This window comes from Anolis sagrei, chromosome 6 (genome assembly GCF_037176765.1).
Source record: "Anolis sagrei isolate rAnoSag1 chromosome 6, rAnoSag1.mat, whole genome shotgun sequence".
Lineage (NCBI taxonomy): Eukaryota > Metazoa > Chordata > Lepidosauria > Squamata > Dactyloidae > Anolis > Anolis sagrei.
The window spans coordinates 119,269,566-119,279,063 of NC_090026.1; positions in this window are offsets into that span (position 1 = coordinate 119,269,566).

Consider the following 9,498-nt stretch of genomic DNA (forward strand, 5'->3'; position numbering starts at 1 on the left):
TGGAACTCGAAGAAATCAGGGAAAAAATCATTTCAAATGGGGAGAGGGGAGATTGGGTGGCTGTGAGTTTTTCGGTCTCTATTCCCATGGTTCCAGAAGCATTCTCTCCTGATGTTTCACCCACATCTATGGCAGGCGTCCTCAGAGGTAGTAAGGTCTGTTGGAAACCAGGTAAGTGTGATTTATATATCTGTGGAATGTCCAGGGTGGGAAAAAGAACTCTTGTCTGTTTGAGGCTAACACCTCCCAACAAAGTATTCCCCCAGGCAGGAAGCAACCAGACTTTGAATCTGCAAGGCCATTCAATGCTAATCAAGGTGGCCAGTTGCAACATTCACACTTCAAACAGACAATAGTTCTTTCTGGACATTCCACAGATATATAAACCTCACTTGCCTAGTTTACAACAGACCTCACAACCTCTGAGGATGCCTGCCATAGATGTGGGTGAAACGTCAGGAAAGAATGCTTCTGGAACATAGCCATACAGTCCAGAAAACTCACAGCAACCCAGTCATTCCGGTCTTGAAAGCCTTTGACAACACAGTGATGAGATTATTTTATGGAAGTCAGTCCAAAATAGAGTTTTCTTAGGAGGAAGGCTCCTGCGTCTCTATCCAATAGGTTTCAGGCAGGAATCTAACCGGTAAAGCCTTCTAATAGCTACTTTTCTTTTTTTTTTTCTTGTGTAGATCATCACTTTATTGACACAGATAGTTATTAGAAACACAAGGTATTTGTCATAAAGATGTGTTATTTATATGGGAGCATTTTTATTTGAATGGCTAGCACTGAATCCTATGATAACAGAGATACTTGTCAACTAAAATGCAGATTATGTCACAGAGCTTTCTTTTTGCTTTTAGTCTATGTTGGTTGACAGCTTAAGCGGCTGAGGGGGGAAAGGAAAGGCCTGAGGCTGTTAGGAATTGTGGAAGTTGAAATCCAAAACACCTGGAGTGCCCAAGTTTGCCCATTCCTGCTCTAGGGACATGCAGATTGCTTCATCCTTCCAATTGCAGCCATTGCATTACACTGTATGAGACGGCTGCAGTTGTAAAGGGCAAATACCATGCACGTGTCCACAGGCAAAACATTTGTTCCCATTTGCTCAGTCTTATACTGACTCTTACAATATTGACCGTATCAGAGAGGAGGTATAAATGCTGCCAGGACAAATTCAAAGCAGCACTATTTCCATGTAGCCCACCCCAAACAATTATTGGGGATCCAACCCATTGGTTCTTGGAAAAAGTGCATGATTCAAATGCTTAGTGGACAGTGAAAACATGGCACCTGTGGGTTGTAAAGGAAACTCAGTGCTTCGTGCCTCATTAGCTCAATCAAACATAATTTCCTTGCTTTCCTCCCTTCATTTGCCTACTTCCTTCTTTACCCTGACTCTAAAACAAGTACACGATAGCCGTCTCATGCGGAAATGTGCAACCAAGCAAGAGAGAGGTTTAATCTGCTGTTACCATCATGTTTCTTCGGTAGACAGCAATAGAAAGTGAGCATAGGGAAACTAAGCAGGCCAGGGCATGGTTAGCACTTAGATGGGGGACCAGAAACAAATATCATTGGCTGTACTTGAGAAGAAGCAACTAGCCAGACCACATATGAAATACATGAGGGCATCAAAAGTTGGCAGGGGACTTGAAGATACATGGCAAACACATGCTGAACCTTTCTTAAACTATCTGACAAGATAATGGCTTTTTTGAAGGGACCATTATCTAGCCAGGAAGTTTGTTCCTCCATTGAATGCTGTATCTTAAATCCCAAATCAATAATAATAATAATAATAATAATAATAATAATAATAATAATAATAATAATAATTTTATTTATACCCTGCCACCATCTCCCCAAGGGACTCAGAGTGGCTTACATGGGGCCAAACCCGACAACACATCAATAAAACAAAAAGCAATACACAAACAACAATACAATTAATATAAATCACATATAAACAACACACAAGGATTTTAAAAACCTATGGCCAGGCCAAATGTAATGGTTTAAAATTGTAAAAATAAACGCTGGGCATGCACAGAGGTAGGATGTATCTGGTAGGAGGGTTTGAAAAGAAATGAAGGGAGAGCAACCCAACGAGTAGTTAAAAGTGCTTCTGAGGACATTTTGCTGGGAATTATTTCCTTATTCAGGGAAGGCACATTGGAACAGCCACATTTTCAGGCTCCTCGTAAAGACTGTCAATGTGGGGGCTTGCCTGATATCCTTAGGAAGTGAGTTCCAGAGTCGGGGGGGACCACCACCGAGAAGGCCCTCTCCCTTGTCCCCACCAATCATGCCTGCGAAGGGGGCGGGAGTGGAAGCAGGGCCTCTCCAAATGATCGAAGAGATTGCATGGGTTTGTATACAGAAATGCAGTCATGCAGGTAGGTGGGTCCCAGACTGTTCAAGGCTTTGTAGGTAAGTACCTGCACCTTGAATTGGGACCAGAATTGGCAGCCAATGGAGCTCCTTAAACAGGGGGGTTGACCGCTCCCTGTAAGTCGCCCCAGTTAGTAACCTGGCTGCCGCCCGTTGTACCAATTGAAATTTCCGAGCCGTCTTCAAGGGCAGCCCCACGTAGAGTGAATTACAGTAATCCAATCTGGAGCTGACTAAGGCATGGACCATCCTGGCCAGATCCGACTTCATGAGGTATGATCGCAGCTGGGGCATGAATCTATAAAACTATTGGTTTAGCTCATCATGGTAAATGGAAAGTCACCCTATCTATATATATAAAAATGCTATGTGCATAATGAGTACCTTAAAAACAAAAGAACCAATGAATGAAATCACACCAAATTTGGCAACAAAATGTCTCACTACACAAGGAGTGACTATCACTCAAAAATTATGATTTTGTCATTTGGAAATTGTAGTTACTGGGATTTATAGTTCACCTATAATCAAAGAGCATTCTGAACTCCACCAACTATGGAATTGAACCAAACTTGGCACACAGGACTCCCATGAACAACAGAAAACACTAGAAGGGTTTGGTGGGCATTGACCTTGGGTTTTGGAGTTGTAGTTCACCTACATCTAGAGAGCACTGTGTTTGCTCCATCAAACTTATCCATCAAACAATGATGGATCTGGACCAAACTTGGCATGAATACTCAATATGCTCAAATATAAACATAGATGGAGTTTGGGGAAAATAGAACTTGACATTTGGGAGTTGTAGTTACTGGGATTTATAGTTCACCTACAATCAAGGAGCATTCTGAACTCCACCAACGACAGAATTGGGACAAACTTCCCACACAGAACCCACATGACCAACAGAAAATACTGTGTTTTCTGGTGGTCTTTGCTGACCCTTCTGACACCCCCTCGCAACCTCTCCTCCAGGGGTTCACTATAGCAAGAAAACATAAAGCCCTCCTGACAAAGAGCCATCCAGCCATAGATATAGATAAATATATATGATTCACACACACACACATATATATGTTTATGAAAGATATAGTACCACCTCCCTTATGACCCCCCCCCCCCCCCCGGGTCTTGACTTCCCAGGTTGAGAAATGCTGCCTTAAGGCCATCCGGTCCAACTCCTTTCACCAGGGCAAGAAAACATAATCAAAACCCTCCTGACAAAGAGCCATCCAGCCATTCACACACACACATATATGAATATGACAGATGCAGTTTCAAAGATTTGAAAGGGACCCCTAAAGAAGGACAGTGATATGTTGCATGTCGCAGAGTAGGCAAACCAGACAATCTTCACATCAACACTGACAAAGAAACAACAAGGAATACTGTTTACCCACAAGCAGAAAGGCATTACAAATATTAGAAACCAACACTTTCTCATTACTTTATTTTTCAGATCACCAGACTGGGCCACAGCAACGCGTGGCAGGGGACCGCTAGTACAGTATATATGGAGAACTATTCTCAGCATTCCTCTAATGCAAAAGGCTTTGCCACTATCAGACAATCTTTAAACCCAACTAAATGGAGATGGAGATGTACTCTGCACATGCTCAGAAGTCCCTGTTCATCTCATGCTGGAAACAGATACAGGAGCTGAGCTTGGTGACTGGGTTGCAAGATAATGCTGTGCTCCTCCATATCTCCAAATTTGCTTTTGAATATCCTTCCCTGGAGACAAACCGAGCTGCCCTTGCTCGGAGGAAGCAACTGAGCCATTATATTAGTGGGCAAGTGGGAGAAATTAAAGGCAAGTCCTTTGAAAGGCAGCTTGGAGGAAATGAGATTGCGGGGCTCTTTGACAGGTTAGCTTGCTGGGGCCTTCGGGATATAAAGTATCCCCATTAAAGCAAGCGGAAAAGCACGCTGTGTTTGCAGGCAGTGCTGGCTGTTATTATTGCTTGGAGCTATAACTCCAAGAATTCCCCCAGTCAAAAAGGCTGGGAGAAGCAAGCTCCACCCAGTTCAATGGGTCTTACAGTCAAATCAGTGTGTGTAGAGACACAGATGAATGGAATACACATTTCTCCTCATTCTTCACTTCAATAGGGAGGCTTACTCTGAGTCATGCTATTGAGTAATACAGTCCAGGAGTGGGGAAAGTGTTTCTGCAGATACATCTCAAATTTGTGGAAACCCACTGAGTGACTTTGGAATAGTCACACACTCTTTGCCTCAACCCTTTGAATGACTTTTGCCAAGAAAATCTCATGATAGCTGCCTCTTAGGGCCACTATAAGTTGGCACACAACAACAATAACAAGGCATTAGAGAGATTTCTGGCTGAGAATTTCAAGTGCTCCCCTTTACACTACAAATCCCAGTATTCCCCATGATCTTGCCGTAGCAGCTAAAGAAGGGTCACAATGTGAACCTTGTTGGACGAGTGGGCTTATTAACAAAAGACCCTCCTCATAAATGCACAGCAGAGTAACTTATTAGCAGCAGAGTGACCCAGCACCAGTAGCCCAAAGTGATAAGAAGACCAATGTTATCTCTTCCATAGGAGGTGTTTCTTTGTAGTAAAATAATACGGTTGCACTATTTGCACTAATACAAATAAACAAATACATAGTAGCTTTGCACGCAGCAGGCTTCATGCTGGAGCTTCTCTCACACAGAGGTTTACCTCACATTCCTCAAAATGACACTAGCTTTGGCCCACTAACTCAAACAAGCTTCGGCCTACTCACTCTTCTCAGGATGAGCTTTGGTCCACTGAATCTAACAGGCTTTGGCCTAATAACTCTTTCAGTGCTTGACTCACACTTTTGTAATCAAAATACCCAGTTAATTTTTAATATTGCTGACAAACATTGTGTAGTGTGAAAGGGCCAAAGAGCAGCTCTGACCTTTGCAGATACATCCCCTAACTTCATGCTCTCCAGCCAATGGCTTTTGGGCTAGGAATTATGAAGATTGCAGTCCAAATATATGCTGAGAAAGGACACTGATTGTAAGTACTGAGGAGTGATATTTCTCCAAGGAGGCATCTTCAAAATAACAGCAGACACTGATATACAAAACTGCAACTTTGGTACAATCTAAGCTAGAGAGTTGGTAGCTCTGATCCTACAGATGCTTTGGACTACAGTTCCCATTGACCCTAGCCAATATCACCCAATAGTTGATGGTGATTGTCAATGGGGCAGTGCACTCTTAGTCTAAAGTTTTAAGGACCTATCTGGGGTTCTGAACTTATTTGGGGGATAAAGTTCAGGACCTTGGATAGCTCCCTTTAAAACCCAGGCTCACAGCATAGGACAGTAGTTCTCAACCTTCCTATAGAGTCAATGCAGACTCATATAATGGAGTTCAACTGCATTGAAACACATTATATGAGTTGACACCAGTGTTTCTCAACCTTCCTAATGCCATGACCCCTTAATACACTTTCTCATGTTATGGTGACCCCCAACCATAACATTATTTTCATTGCTACTTCACAACTGTAATTTTGCTATGTTATGAATCGTAATGTAAATATCTGATACGTAGGATGTATTTTCATTCACTGGAACAAATTTGGCATGAATACTTGATACGCCCACATTGGAAGACCAGTGGGGTTGGGGAGGGATTGATTTTGTCATTTGGGAGTTGTAGTTGCTGGGATTTATACTTAACCTACAATCAAAGAGTATTCTGAACTCCATCAACGATGGAATTGAACCAAACTTGGCACACAGAATTCCCATGACCAACAGAAAATATTGGAAGGGTTTGTGGGTATTGACCTTGAGTTTTGGAGTTGCAGTTCACCTACATCCAGGAAGCACTGTGGACTCAAACACTGATGGATCTGGACCAAACTTGGCATGAATACTCAATATGCCCAAATGTGAACACTGGTGGAGTTTGGGGAAAATAGACCTTGACCTTTGGGAGTTGTAGTTGCTGGGATTTATAGTTCAACTACAATCAAAGAGCATTCTGAACCCCATCAAGAATAGAATTGGGCCAAATTTCCCACACAGAACCCCCTTGACCAACAGAAAATACTGTGTTTTCTGATGGCCTTGGCAACCCCTCTGACACCCCCTTCATGACCCCCCACCAGGCATCCCAACTCCCAGGTTGAGAAACACTGGTATAGGATCACCTCTTTCCTGACATCAGAGCCATTAGCCACCACTACTACAGACGATGGTCACTGCAATACAAAAATGTCTGCAAGGCCACCAAAACAATCCACTCCAGACTTTAAAGGATTTGAGCTGAACCTAATGAAGAGAGGGCTGGGTTCAATATCATGGGCAACCACTATAAAGTTCAGACTAAAGACCAGACCTGTTTTGGAAAGTTTTGTTGGAAACCTCATGCTCAATGAAACCCTGTGGCCCTTCAAAGCAGCACTGAAATTGATGTGGCTAATAAATGGAATGATCAATTAATTCCTGTCCACGCAGCGCTTTCCCCAAATCAGTTATTGCAAATGTAAATATAATCATTTTCTCATCTCTGTCCTTGGTCCCCAGTGCCATGAATTACCCTCCAATGGTGATGTGGCCTTGGGACCCAGCAGGCATCCTTCTTCTTTGCAGAAGTTGGAAGAAAGAAGCCCCTTTCAATGTAGATTTGCTATGACCGGAGGTTTTTGCTCTGGCACTGATGCCACCCAAGGCAATTTAAGTGGCATCAAACTTCATTAATTTCACAGTATAACACTGTGATATTAATGCAGTTTGATGCCATTTCAATTAACTTGGCTCAATGCTATGGAAACATGGGATTTGTAGTTCTAAAAGGTCTTTATCCTCTGTAAAAGAGCACTGGTGCGTCACCAAACTACAACTCCCAGGGTTCCATAACATTGGGTCAGAGCCGTTGTCAAACTTAATTCATTCTGAAAAAACATGGAAGGGATGTAAGGCAGGTAACTTTAATCCTTTCTGAAATAGAAAGATTTTTTTTTGTTGTGTCAGGAGCGACTTGAGAAACTGCAAGTTGCTTCTGGTGTGAGAGAATTGGCCGTCTGCAAGGACGTTGCCCAAGGGACACCCAGATGTTTTGATGTTTTTACCATCCTTGTAGGAGGCTTCTCTCATGTCCCTGCATGAGGAGCTGGAGCTGACAGAGGGAGCTCATCCGTGCTCTCCCCAGATTTGAACCTGCGACCTGTCGGTCTTCAGTCCTGCCGACACAGGGGTTAGAAAGATGAAGATGCCTTGTATTTAAGCATAAATCATTGCCAACTTCTTTAAAGGATTATGTTCCTGTGTCTTTAAGGGGAGTTTGAAAAAAAATTGTAAATCAAAAGGCAGAAACCCACATTTTTTTGCCCTGGAATGGAGAAAATTTAAATGCTTGTAACCTAAGGGCCTCAGGCACAGGAGCGAAATAAGTTAAATATATTGGCAGCCTTGCATTAAAATCAACAGGCGTTTATTTTATAGTGAGATTTGACCCTCTGCTTCTCCTACTTTCTTTTGAAAATGGCCCCTGTGCTCCTGGGCTTTTCAAAGCAAGCTGATCTGCAGGCATTGGGTTTGGTCCAGGCTGGATCATACTCACTGAAACCAATAACATTTATAGGATTCAAACAAATGATTGACTTCAGCCTCAATCCTTTTTATGGGACTATTCTAGGTATGATCCAACATACATCCAACCTATTCGATTGTTAGTTTTTGTGCCTTCAAGTCAATCTCACAGGGTTTTCGTGATCACTGAGGATTTGCTTTTGACTGTCTCTGATGCTGAGAAAGTATGATTTGCCCAATGCCACGCCATAATTACAACCTAATAGGCGACAAATGTCATCTGAAGAATTCCCTATCATTAAAGCAGGTATGGACACACTTGGGCGCTCTCTCCAGGTGTTTTGGGCTTCAACTAATACACAATTCCTGACAGCCTCAGGCCCCTTCCTTCTTTCCTTTCTTACTTCCTTCCCACTTCCTTCCTTCCCACCTTCCTTCCTTCCTTCCCTTCTTCCTTCCTTCCTTCCTTCCTTCCTTCCTTCCTTCCTTCCTTCCTTTCTTCCTTCCCACCTTCCCTCCTTCCTCCTTTCTCTCCTTCCTTTCCTTTCCTTCCTTCCTTCCCTTCCTTCCTTCCTTCCTTTCTTCCTTCCTTCCTTCCTTCCTTCCCTCCCTCCTTTCTTCCTTCCTGCCTTCCTTCCTTCTTTCCTTCTTTCCCTCCTTTCTTTTCTTCTTTCCTCCCTTCCTTCCTCCTTTCTCTCCTTCCCTCCCTCCCTCCCTCCCTTCCTTCCTTCCTTCCTTCCTTCCTTCCTTCCTTCCTTCCTTCTTTCCTCCCTGTCTCCCTGCCTTCCTGTCCTTCTTTCCTCCCTCCCTCCCTCCCTCCCTCCCTCCCTTCCTTCCATCCATCCCTCTTTTCTTGCTTTTCCTTCCTTCCTTCCTTCCTTCCTTCCTTCCTTCCTTCCTTCCTTCCTTCCTTCCTTCTTTCCTCCCTGCCTTCCTGTCCTTTCCTTCCTTCCTTCCTTCCTTCCTTCCTTCCTTCCTTCCTTCCTTCCTTCTTTCCTTCCTGTCTCCCTGCCTTCCTGTCCTTCTTTTCTTCTTTCTTTCTTTCTTTCTTTCTTTCTTTCTTTCTTTCTTTCTTTCTTCCCTCCTTCTCTCCCTCCCTTCCCTCCTTCCTCCCTCCCTTCTTTCTCTTTCTTCTTTCCTGATTTGCTTGGCTGAAGGCGGAAAGAAAAGGGCCCGAGGCTGTTAGGAATTTTGGGAGTTGAAGTCCAAAACACCTGGGAGGCCAAAGTTTGCCCATACCTGCATTAAAGGCACAGGAGCCAATTACGCAAGGTTGTTTGGGTCAGTTGGCAACTTCACGTGTCAGCTCCTTAGGGACTGCTTGTGAAGAAGTGTCCAACAAATACGATTTTCATTTCACACAAGGCTCCAGCAAAGGCACAGTTGTTGCCTGTTCAGTTGTGATTGGGGACTGTAAAGGAGAGGCTTAGCAGGCCGCAGAGAGATGGAACAAACCTCAGCTGGCTCTTTGTGCCTTTCCAATTGCCCTGATGCTTTTTAAATCCCTCCAAACGTGTCCGAGAATGCGCTCAAGCCTGCCAGACTAGTAAGGTAA